Raw genomic sequence first — 13,810 nt, forward strand, 5'->3', positions numbered from 1 at the left:
TTAAAATTAAATTTTCACAGAACCGCTTGTTGCAATTTCGATGAGGCTCTCTTGTTCAGATATCGGTAAGTGGACACGAATCATCGTTTGTGTCATCCGTTTCGGGAAAGTACCTGCGTAATTGCGCACCCAACTCATTCAGGTGCTTCGCTATATCACGTTTGACATTGTCCGTAAGTTTGTGTTCATTTGCACACAAAAAAATGATACAATGATGGCAAGACCTGTGTGTTGTCCTTGTTAATGCAGACAGAGAAGAGCTCCAACTTCTTAATCATAGCCTCAATGTTGTCCCGCAAATTGAATATAGTTTCGGAGAGTCCCTGTAATCCTAGATTCAGACTATTCAGGGGAGAAAAAAACATCACCCAGATAGGCCAGTCGTGTAAGAAACTGAAGTGAAAATTATGGTCAGTAAAGAACTTTAGTCTCGTCTCTCAATTAAAAAAAAAACGTGTCAATACTTTTCCCCTTGATAACCAGCGCACTTCTGTATGTTGTGAAAGCGTTACATGGTCGCTGCCCATATCATTGCATAGTGCAGAACATACACAAGACTTCAGGGGCCTTGCTTTAACAAAGTTAAGCATTTCCACTGTAGTGTCCAAAACGTCTTTCAAGCTGTCAGGCATTCCCTTGGCAGCAAGAGCCTCTCGGTGGATGCTGCAGTGTACCCAAGTGGTGTCGGGAGCAACTGCTTGCACGCGCGTTACCACTCCACTATGTCTCCCTGTCATGGCTTTTGCGCCATCATTACAGATACCAACATGAGCAGCAGCTACGTTTGGCTACATAACGACCGTTGGTGGAATTCCCGCGAGAGAGTAACAGTTAATGTGATTGGATGTTAATTATTTGACTGGGCTACCTGTGTTTGACATTGTGTTGTTATTTTGCTGAACACTAGCTGGTTGAATTTTATTTTTGGTAGTGAAATGAGGCTACTCAGGTGAGAAAAAAAACTCACCCAAATGTATAGCCCCATTGGAAAATATAAAGAAAAAAACATGTTAAAAAATAATATATACATATATATATATATACACACACACACACTACTGTTCAAACGTTTAGGGTCACTTAGACATTTCCATGTTTTCGAAAGAAAAGTAAATTTTTTGTCCATTGAAATAACATCAAATTGATCAGAAATACAGTGTAGGCATTGTTAATGTTGTAAATGACTATTGTGCTGGAAACGGCTGATTTTTTATGGAATATCTACATAGGCATACGGAGGCCCATTATCAGCAACCATCATTCCTGTGTTCCAATGGCACGTTGTGTTAGCTAATCCAAGTTTATTATTTTAAAAGGCTAATTGATCATTAGAAAAGCATTTTGCAATTATGTAAGCACAGCTGAAAACTGTTGTCCTGATTAAGAAGCAATAAAACTGGCCTTTTTTAGACTAGTTGAGTATCTAGAGCATCAGTATTTGTGGGTTTGATTACAGGCTCAAAATGGCCAAAAACAAAGACTTTCTTCTGAAACTCATCAGTCTATTCTTATTCTGAGAAATGAAGGCTATTCCATGTGAGAAATTGCCAAGAAACTGAAGATCTCGTACAATGCTGTGTACTACTCCCGTCACAGAACAGCGCAAACTGTCTCTAATCAGAATAGAAAGAGGAGTGGGAGGCCCCAGTGCACAACTGAGCAAGAGGACAAGTACATTAAAGTGTCTAGTTTGAGAAACAGACACCTCACAAGTCCTCAACTGGCGGCTTAATTAAATAGTACCCGCAAAACACCAGTCTCAACGTCAACAGTGAAGATGCGACTCCGGGATGCTGGCCTTCTTTTGCCCATCTTAGTCTTTTCTTTTTATTGGCCAGTCTGAGACATGGCTTTTTCTTTGCAACTCTGCCTAGAAGGCCAGCATCCCAGAGTCGCCTCTTCACTGTTGACGTTGAGACTGGTGTTTTGCAGGTACTATTTAATGAAGCTGCCAGTTGAGGACTTGTGAGGGGTCTGTGACCCCAAACTTTTGAACAGTAGTGTATATATATATATACAGTGGGGCAAAAAAGTATTTAGTCAGCCACCAATTGTGCAAGTTCTCCCACTTAAAAAGATGAGAGAGGCCTGTAATTTTCATCATAGGTACACTTCAACTATGACAGACAAAATGAGGGAAAAAAATCCAGAAAATTACATTGTAGGATTTTTAATGAATTTATTTGCAAATTATGGTGGAAAATAAGTATTTGGTCACCTACAAACAAGCAAGATTTCTGGCTCTCACAGACCTGTAACTTCTTCTTTAAGAGGCTCCTCTGTCCTCCACTCATTACCTGTATTAATGGCACCTGTTTGAACTTGTTATCAGTATAAAAGACACCTGTCCACAACCTCAAACAGTCACACTCCAAACTCCACTATGGCCAAGACCAAAGAGCTGTCAAAGGACACCAGAAACAAAATTGTAGACCTGCACCAGGCTGGGAAGACTGAATCTGCAATAGGTAAGCAGCTTGGTTTGAAGAAATCAACTGTGGGAGCAATTATTAGGAAATGGAAGACATACAAGACCACTGATAATCTCCCTCGATCTGGGGCTCCACGCAAGATCTCACCCCGTGGGGTCAAAATGATCACAAGAACGGTGAGCAAAAATCCCAGAACCACACGGGGGGGACCTAGTGAATGACCTGCAGAGAGCTGGGACCAAAGTAACAAAGCCTACCATCAGTAACACACTACGCCGCCAGGGACTCAAATCCTGTGCAGTGCCAGACGTGTCCCCCTGCTTAAGCCAGTACATGTCCAGGCCCGTCTGAAGTTTGCTAGAGAGCATTTGGATGATCCAGAAGAAGATTGGGAGAATGTCATATGGTCAGATGAAACCAAAATATAACTTTTTGGTAAACACTCAACTCGTCGTGTTTGGAGGACAAAGAATGCTGAGTTGCATCCAAAGAACACCATACCTACTGTGAAGCATGGGGGTGGAAACATCATGCTTTGGGGCTGTTTTTCTGCAAAGGGACCAGGACGACTGATCCGTGTAAAGGAAAGAATGAATGGGGCCATGTATCGTGAGATTTTGAGTGAAAACCTCCTTCCATCAGCAAGGGACTGCCCGTTCCATGATCTTGCCATCACGGTTGACAACTCCATTGTGTCCTCCTCCCAGAGCGCTAAGAACCTTGGCGTGATCCTGGACAACACCCTGTCGTTCTCAACCAACATCAAGGCGGTGACCCGTTCCTGTAGGTTCATGCTCTACAACATTCGCAGAGTACGACCCTGCCTCACACAGGAAGCGGCGCAGGTCCTAATCCAGGCACTTGTCATCTCCCGTCTGGATTACTGCAACTCGCTGTTGGCTGGGCTCCCTGCCTGTGCGATTAAACCCCTACAACTCATCCAGAACGCCGCAGCCCGTCTGGTGTTCAACCTTCCCAAGTTCTCTCACGTCACCCCGCTCCTCCGCTCTCTCCACTGGCTTCCAGTTGAAGCTCGCATCCGCTACAAGACCATGGTGCTTGCCTACGGAGCTGTGAGGGGAACGGCACCTCCGTACCTTCAGGCTCTGATCAGGCCCTACACCCAAACAAGGGCACTGCGTTCATCCACCTCTGGCCTGCTCGCCTCCCTACCTCTGAGGAAGTACAGCTCCCGCTCAGCCCAGTCAAAACTGTTCGCTGCTCTGGCACCCCAATGGTGGAACAAACTCCCCCACGACGCCAGGTCAGCGGAATCAATCACCACCTTCCGGAGACACCTGAAACCCCACCTCTTTAAGGAATACCTAGGATAGGATAAAGTAATCCTTCTAACCCCCCCCCCCCCCCTTAGAGTTAGATGCACTATTGTAAAGTGGTTGTTCCACTGGACATCATAAGGTGAATGCACCAACTTGTAAGTCGCTCTGGATAAGAGCGTCTGCTAAATGACTTAAATGTAAATGTAAGGGCATTGAAGATGAAACGTGGCTGGGTCTTTCAGCATGACAATGATCCCAAACACACCGCCCGGGCAACGAAGGAGTGGCTTCGTAAGAAGCATTTCAAGGTCCTGGAGTGGCCTAGCCAGTCTCCAGATCTCAACCCCATAGAAAATCTTTGGAGGGAGTTGAAAGTCCGTGTTGCCCAGCAACAGCCCCAAAACATCACTGCTCTAGAGGAGATCTGCATGGAGGAATGGGCCAAAATACCAGTAACAGTGTGTGAAAACCTTGTGAAGACTTACAGAAAACGTTTGACCTCTGTCATTGCCAACAAAGGGTATATAACAAAGTATTGAGATAAACTTTTGTTATTGACCAAATACTTATTTTCCACCATAATTTGCTAAAAAATTCATAAAAAATCCTACAATGTGATTTTCTGGAATTCTTTTTCTCATTTTGTCTGTCATACTTGAAGTGTACCTATGATGAAAATTACAGGCCTCTCTCATCTTTTTAAGTGGGAGAACTTGCACAATTGGTGGCTGACTAAATACTTTTTTGCCCCACTGTACATGCATACATTTGTATTTTTAAATGTGAATCATATTTTTATTTTGCGTACCCCTGATGGCATTGTACCCCAGTTTGGGAATACCTGTACTAGAGGAAGCTCTGCAGAGTGGTCACTAGCTGGCACAGCCACAAGGTCATACAATCTTTTGATTTTAAACCTAACCTTAACCAGAATGCTAACCCAAATGCCTAACCCTAACCTTAAATTACGACCAAATGATGTTGTTAATTTTAGTTTTCATATAGTTTTACGGTCAGTCAACCTGCTCTTTATAATGGCTTACATAAGAATGTGACAATGAAGAGCTGTCAATAATATTGTAGTGAACCTTGGTATGGACCTCTTGGTGTAATGGTTAAGGTGGTGGCTTGACAATTGCTGGACCCAGGTTCAATTCCTGGTCGGGGTTCCACTTTAATTCGCTCTACTGGTGTCAGAAGAGGGATGGCAGATAGATTTGTAAGTGTTAGGGACCTGATATTGAGAAGAGATACATTTTTGCCACTTACAAGGGACCTACGGCTTTGTCACTGTGGTGGTACCATAAAAAGGCAAATTTCTACCTTTTATAAAGGTACGCTTTTGTACCTGTGGGCTCTATGATACACTATTGACTATTTTAAGGTACAAAATGCAAGAGGACACCTATGTACCTATACTTAATGGTACAATGCATGTACCTTACAGGGCACCACTACAGTGACCCCACTATCACAGCCAATAAACTCTGTAACTGTTTAAAAGTCACCATTGGCCTCTGAGCGGTTTACTTCCTCTCCGGCAACTGAGTTAGGATGTACGCCTGTACCTTTTGTATAATAACCTAAAGTGATACTGGCAAGAGCAGTGTGCGGGTCTTTATTTTCTTTAAGATTTCATGTAATTATTCCCACGCAAGCCGACTCAGATGTTTGAGTGCTTTTCCTATTTTGAAATACAATTATCAGATCAAACGTATATCTACTGAGTAAAAGGCTCAAATCCTTGGGTGAAGTCATTGTGCTTGCTGAAGTTAAGGACTTTGTTATTAAGGATGTCGATGCTGAAGATATGTATGGCCATGATCTGGAGTTACATGCAGTTTTCTTATTGCTTCTTGTTTACAATTTTCACCAGCCTTGTCATTAGGCATACCTCTTGTTTTACCTTACATAATAAACAAACAAGCCACCAAAAATATATATTGTTATCCTAGCTTAAGTTCAAGTTTAAGTATTTTAAATCTTTGTTGAAGACCATTTTAGTTCACCTTCAGAGGTCATCTTACCAAACCTCTTAATGATCAGACACTTCTTTTCAATTTTCACCTAAAATGACATACCCAGATCTAACTGCCTGTAGCTCAGGCCCTGAATCTTGATACCATTTGAAAGGACTTTGAAACACTTTGAACTTTGGGGAAATGTGAAAGGAATGTAGGAAAATATAACACATTAGATCTGGTAAAAGATAATACAAAGAAAAAATCCACCTTTTTTGTATTTGTTTGGTACCATCATCTTTGAAATACAAGATAAATTTGTTCTATTTTGGCCACTAGATGGCAGCAGTGTATGTGCAAAGTTTTAGACTGAACCAATGAACCATTTCTGTTCAAAATGTTGTACCAAGACTGCTCAAATCTGCCTAATTTGTTTATTAATAACTTTTCAAGTTCAAAACTGTGCACTCTCCTCAAACAATAGCATGGTATTCTTTCACTGTAATAGCTACTGTAAATTGGACAGTGCAGTTAGATTAACAAGAATGTAAGCTTTCTGCCAATATCAGATATGTCTATGTCCTGGGAAATGTTCTTGTTACTTACAACCTCATGCTAATCGCATTAGCCTACATTAGCTCAAACCTCCCGTGGGGGCCCCACCGATCCTAAAGAAGCTTTTTTTAGGCTCACTGCAGTAAATATACCCACACTTCCCAAGAGGGCTCTATTAATAGTGTGCCTGAAAGGGGAACACCTTTCTATTCTCTTCAATTGCCTGGTCGACTGTACTTCAGCCTCACTTGGATCAATATATTACAGAAAAGGTAACAGGAGAAGAGATAAGAGGGATGAAAAAGCAGGTGTGCGCAAGGAGGCCTATGTTAGAGTTCGTTCCTTACGTCCTTCTTTGTCAATCATTGGTTCATTGGTGAAATTAGCATTATGACAATATCTTTAATTAAATCATTCAAAAACCTTTATTAATTGCAATTGCAGACAGAAGTTGACAAACAGGAACATAGCACGCATGTTTCTGAGTAAGTTCTGCCTCAAACAAGGTCTCAAGTTGTTTTATTAAACCGAAGTCCCGCCTTAGTGATGTCACTGACTAAGTCATTACCTTTTTACCCTTGAGACCAAAACCCTATATAAACAATGGCTTTTAGTGGTATCTTAAACTTAGCAGTAAACGTCCACTCCCCAAAGCTGATTTATTGTGGAATGTCTAACTAGTCTCTTATCTCCCACACTCCCCTGCAGAGTTCTCTCTCAGTCACACACACACACACACACACACACACACACACACACACACACACACACACACACAGAGAGAAACAGAGAGAGAAAGAAAACAACCGTGGAACAATTCTAAAACTATATAATGAATATATATATATTGTTAATCTATAGTCTAGGACCCTATAAATGTAAGGAGGGAGGGGTCTTATAACCCCTCCCCTTCTATTAATATAACATAAGCATAATCAATTATTCTAATACATCAAACATTTGTACAGCCCCAAATCATGACCGCTAGGTGAATCCTGACACCTACAAACCTGACTCAGTTACACCAGCTCTGTCAGGAGGAATGGGCCAAAATTCACCCAACTTATTGTGGGACGCTTATGAAAGGCTACCTGAAATGTTTGACCCAAGTTAAACAATTTAAAGGCAATGCTACCAAATACTAATTGAGTGTATGTAAACTTCTGACCCACTGGGAATGTGATGAAAGAAATAAAAGATGTAATAAATAATTCTCTCTACAATTATTCTGACATTTCATATTCTTAAAATAAAGTGGTGATAAAGTGGTGTTCACTGACCTAACACAGGGACTTTTTACAAGGATAAATGTCAGGAATTGTGAAAAACTGAGTTTAAATGTATTTGGCTACGGTGTATCTAAACTTCCGACTTCAACTTTACTTCCAGGTCAACTGTAATATGAATACCATTGTAAAGCACAATTTCTACCGTTTCCAGCAAAATCAATGACGAGCCCTTCATGCTGCCCGTCTCTGCATGATTAAAATAGGCAATGAGCTCCGTCGGGTCTTTTTAAAAATGGCAGATGGGGAAGCGAAACCTACTGCGTGATATGGAAAGGGGGAGATAAGCCGTGTGGGGCTCTGTCCAACTTATCCCTTCTAAAATGTAAATAAAACACTATAAAGAGTTTATATAATGTTTCATTACATACCTATTTGAAGGTTTGTGTTGAATTTGAATCGGGTTTTTAGCGCGGCGCTAAAGCTAACAGCGGCTGATGATGTCTTGTAGTGATGATGCAAAAAATGAATGCATTCTCTTATTTGTAATCTGCGAGAGAAGCACTACACCTGGTGGAGAGGCTGTACCACACAGAATTAGTTGCATAATGCATGCTGTACGTTACGGCATGACACGTCACAATTTAACGTACATCGTCAGAGGGGTCGTTTTTTTTTCAACTTTTCTCCAATACTATTGGGCCATGACCATGTCAATCAACGCTTGAATAGAAACATAGTTCATGTCGTGGAAATATTCGGTCAATCATATTTCACAAATACCGGAGGATATGAGTTCAAATAGACTTTTTATTATTTCATAACAAAAGCCGAGCTGGTTCATGAATACAACTGCCTTCCAGTCTTGGCACACACGTTTTATACATTATTCCACCTTACGTCATACTCATAGTAACTCCTCTTAATGGCTCATCCCCTCTGGCATTTAGCCACCGTTATCATATTGCCTTGCACTAAGTTTCATATTAGGGCATGGAACCCGTAGAGCTACAGAAATAGGTTCATGCATGTAGGACAACAGTAACAGACCATGGCACTGTACAGGAATAACCAGACATGTCATCCTGCTAACTCCTCTGAAAGGGACACTCCTGTTCTGGAAAAGACCCAGGTGCATGTCTAATGGTGTCTAATGACCCAGAGCACATATAGAGTGCACTAGTCTTGCTGGCTCCTTCTGAAATAAATAATTGCCACATATGTATTAAAAAAGTCACAATATTCACACCCCGGATTTTGATTCCAACACAGTCGTTACAGTCCCATTAGTTTTCATTGCAGCCTCATTTGAATGCCGCGGTTGTGCAAATTTGTACGGAATGAGGTTAGTCACCGTTAGCTAACTGCCAGGTTTGTCTGTCAGGCTAGCTAGAAAAGTTGTTTGGCTGCACTGGTGAAACGTCAAGCTGTCACTTTCACTACCGAACATTAGCCATACAGTCAACTAGCCACGAAATAGAGATTAGAGGAATTCGTATATATCTGTCGGAATATATTAAACACTAAACTATTCCACCTTTTTGTGAGACATGATGTCCTCTAGAAACCATGAAAAAACAGGTATGTGAATCCTAGGACGAGGCATAGGAATGAAAAAGATAGAGTAAGAAATACCATTTATTTACAAAAATAGACTTGATTTACAATACAGATTTTTAAATAGTTGATTGTCTGTTTTTTTGTACATATAATAATGTTATTATAGGAAAATTGTGTATGACTGTTTTAATATTTTTGGAATGGCCCACGCCTGTGTCTGACAGACCATGTGGGTGCAATTAGCCAAACATTGTTAGACACTGAAACCATTAATTTCCACACTATGATTCCTGATCCTGGTGACTACACCAAATGGGAATTATGTGATAACTCGGCCATGTTTTTGTATGAGGTGAGGTCAGGTAACTATGCACTTTCAGAAGGGGAGCGTGGTATAGAGAAAGCTAGTTGAATAACAGCTTCTTTTCACATAAGTCAAAGCAATAACATTAGCATCATCAGATACACCTGCAGTTTTCAGGGCTGTGCTTGTACAATAAATGCCTATAAGAATACTTAAATAATAGTAGAAAAGTGCCAACAAATAGAAGTAGCAAATGTGCAGCATTTCAGGGATATGTGCCCATGGCTGTTCCTGGCACTTTGCTAATGACATATACGCTCTCAATAAAAAGGTTTAGAATTGTACTTAAGAGTACAAACGTACAGTATGTCACTGTGGTGGTACCCTGTCCATTGTACCTTTTTAGTTTTAGGTACTTAACTGTACCTTTGCAGTTCGTACCTTAAGAGCCAATAGTGTACATGTCACGCCCTGACCTGAGATATCTCTGTTTTCTTTATATTTTGGTTAGGTCGGGGTGTGACTAGGGTGGGTACGTTAGTTTTTGTATTGTCTAGGGTTTTTTGTATGTCTATGGTGGCCTGATATGGTTCCCAATCAGAGGCAGCTGGTTATCGTTGAGACTTAGTCTTGGTAATTTCTTCAAACAATCATCTTCATTTAATATCGATTAATTATTGCAATAATGAGACCGTCAGCCCACCAGTCTAGACAGAGTCTAACAGACGATGCACAGTTTTTATTTAGCTGATACCAAGATTGCTTAGTCAGTCATTTCTAAACTTCCCATAAGCCACCTTGGTTTTCTACACAGGATGATCTTTTACTTAGTTTCCCAGATGCCAGGAAGATGAGACAATGAGGCATTGTTATTAACTCTTCCAGGCTCTCTCTATCTCGAGTCACACACACCACATCTTGTCTATAGAATGCTATCTTTTAGGTTTTTATCACCGACACAAATCAATTGTCAGCTTCAAGCTATCTCTAGTAGAAGCCATGTCCTCAACACCCAGACTAGCTGCAGGGTGCTAGAGTGGAGACCATAAAACACAGCATTAGCAGGACAGAAATATCTTACTGTTCGTTAAGTAAATAATTGTTACATATCCAACAAATAAGGTGAATACATAATTTTCCCCACAATGTCTACAATTTTTTTCCTGAGGTCTTGGCTGATTTCTTTTGATTTTCTCATGATGTCAAGCAAAGAGGCACTGAGTTTGAAGGTAGGCCTTGAAATACATCCACAGGTACACCTCCAATTGACTCAAATGATGTCAATTTGCCTATCAGAAGCTTCTAAGGCCATGACATAATTTTCTGGAATTTTCCAAGCTGTTTAAAAGGCACAGTCAACTTAGTGTATGTACATTTCTGACCCACTGGAATTGTGGTACAGTGAATTATAAGTGAAATAATCTGTCTGTAAACAATTGTTGGAAAAATTACTTGTGTCATGCACAAAGTAGATGTCCTAACCGACTTGCCAAAACTATAGTTTGTTAACAAGAAATTTGTGGAGTGGTTGAAAAACGAGTTTTAATGACTCCAACCTAAGTGTATGTAAACTTCTGACTTCAACTGTATATATTCTTAATCCATTCCTTACTTAGATTTACGTGTATTTTGGGTATATGTTGTGAAACTGTTAGATATTACTTGTTAGATATTACTGCACTGTCGGAGCTAGAAGCACAAGCATTTCGCTACACCCGCAATAACATCTGCTAAACACGTGTGTGACCATAAAGTATTTCTTTACTTTATGAAAAGCCATCTGACCATAACTGTTCTGGTAGTTTTGTTAATTGTTTGAGTGCATGGGATTTCCCCACAATTTGCCAAACCAAATGAGAAGATTGTAACAAATTTGCATTTAACCACATTCAGGCTTCCCTTTTTCATTTCTTTTGTGTGTGGCGTGTTTCGGAAACTACCAGAAAGCCTTTGGTTTAGGTCCTTCAGGTGTTTTTTTTTTAGGAATTGTGTGATGTTAGTTTCTTATTTTAATCACATGGACCTCAACCTTTTTATCCCCTTTTACTGGGGTTTAGTCCAACACCGTCTTCTTGATGCATTCTGCCATACTGGTACTGGCGTCTGCCTGCAAAACAAAATAACATTACAATGCAATGTTCCACTGCATTAACCCCATACAGAAACCAGCTACCTGCATTACCCCCTGGACCGAAACTAACCCTGACAACCTGTACCTCCCTACTCCCTGTGAAGGGAGGCCTTCCCGAGGTGTGAGCCTTGTCTGAGAGAGCAAATTGGAACAGAAAGGGGTGGAACTTGCACAGAGGGTAAATTCATGTCATTTTTTAAATTGATGATATTAATAATCTGGGGAATACATAACCCGTTTAACAACTCATCTATGGAAATGTATCTGGACTTCACAAGTATAGACAACTGAAAAACTTGACTTGAGCCTATGTTGTCATTGATGTGGATACTAACCCATACACCCTTTCATCTTTCCATTACTTCAGAATACATTTGTTAAAACAGTATAATGTTATAAGGACATAAAAACTTAATGGTATTTTTTTTTAGGTTTTAAAACTTGTGTTGTGTTTTGTCTTGGGGTACTCTCTGTATGTGCAGGTTTCTCTTTGAGTCCTTGCCACAAAGACTGGATCACCGAGTCATCTAGGTGATCACTGAGAAGTGGAACCTTTGCCTACTTTACCACAGGGCCTGTGGTGAAGTAACCAAAGGCTCCACCCCCCCAGATCATAGAATTTGTTCCGTGCCACAGGCGCCCACGAAGAGGGACTCCAGGCTGCTAAATGAGAATAAACTGGGAAGTTCTGATGTGTTTATTTCTAGAAAGTGAATTGAATTCTCAAATGAATACACAAAACACTGATAACCAATGCAAATGTTTTTCTTTAAAAATAATAGTGGACAAGACAATATTCTGTTGACTATGGGCTATTCATGTTACATTTGCAACAGGTTGGATTGGAGGTTTGCGTAAAAAACGGATTATACACGAAACACATTCAGTCTCAATAGCAAGTTGACTGAAGTTTGCTACGACGGGGTTGTGTCACATCACACGGGTAGCTAAATCGTATTTTTTCTTTGGTTACGAGTTAGTGAACGCGAAGGAAATCTGCACGTCCGCAGCGTGCTGTCAGCCTGGCGCTCTGCTAATTTATGTGATAGCGGCTCGGAAAACATTCTGCGGTTTGATTGGTTTGACGCTGAAAATAATGCTGCCCAGTGCTAGGCTTGAATGTACAACGACCCAGGGTAGCTGTAAATTCTGACTTTACCATCTTCCATGGAGCCTGAAAGAACCGGAGAACGCAAAACGGAAGTGCGCATTTTGGAACATACGTATGATGTGAACAACAATAGCGGAATCAGCGGTTCGCCTTCAAAATAAAAGTCTCAATTGAAACTGATACAAACGGGGAAAAGTATCTAATGTTATTTCTCGCTGTTAAAGTCCCGCAATAAAAGCTACAACACTAATATTTGTGAAACATCTTTACAGTTCTATTCTCCGAGTGTCACTGAGTAAGCTGATACCCCATTTCATGGACCTAAAATCAGCTGTACATTACAATATGAATGTCCAATACGCAGAATAGGCTGAATAGTGAGGTGATTTCGCACAGTTGAAGTGCCGCATTTGGTTTGCAACAGTTGGGGGTTGTATAAACCTACCTGTGCAACAATGAATCATTTTACAAATGCCAACTCTCCCGTGCCATTAGACTAACTAGCCAAAGAATGAACGTGAAACTAATAATTTACCATGGAAATCGTAAACACGTAGAATTCTATTCATTCATTAAAACCCCTTAGAGTCTATTGATGCACCGTTGCGTCAATCTAAGTAACATAACAAAAAAATCTCCATCAAAATCTGTCAATTTAATCTAGAGACGTCTCAATCCGCCTATGGCAACCTTCCGCATCTGCGGTGGAAGGTGGACGAGCTACCATGGTGTTTGTCAGATCATGAGACATCCTTCTCACGAAAACATCTGTCACGTCCGAACGGTTTGGCCTACAAACTAATATGACCACTGTATGGAAAAATGAGACTCATGAACACAACTCCTCTGAAGGTAAACTGTACCGGTTTAAACAATTTATGGAAGTATGGAGGTAGTTTTGTGCCTATCCAAAAAAGGGGGAAAAAACAATATATTTCCTGAGCTTTCTTATATCTCCTAGATATAGGACAGACACTTCAAAAACTTATACCTTATGATCTATTTTTTTACTGTCATTTTTTGACATTAATGTGTTTTTCAGTGCGTTTCTATGGGCTATAGTAGTAAAGGCCAAATTCAATATTTCATCAGGTATTTTTTTAATATATCTTTTTATACCTAAAGGGGTCCTACATTTCAAAATCAAATAGATACATGATCCATCGCCTCCTGAGTGGCGCAGTGTGCCACTAGAGATTCTGAGTTCGAGTCCAGGCTCTGTCGCAGCCGGCCGCGACCGGGAGACCCAT

Source organism: Salvelinus alpinus, chromosome 9 (genome assembly GCF_045679555.1).
Source record: "Salvelinus alpinus chromosome 9, SLU_Salpinus.1, whole genome shotgun sequence".
Lineage (NCBI taxonomy): Eukaryota > Metazoa > Chordata > Actinopteri > Salmoniformes > Salmonidae > Salvelinus > Salvelinus alpinus.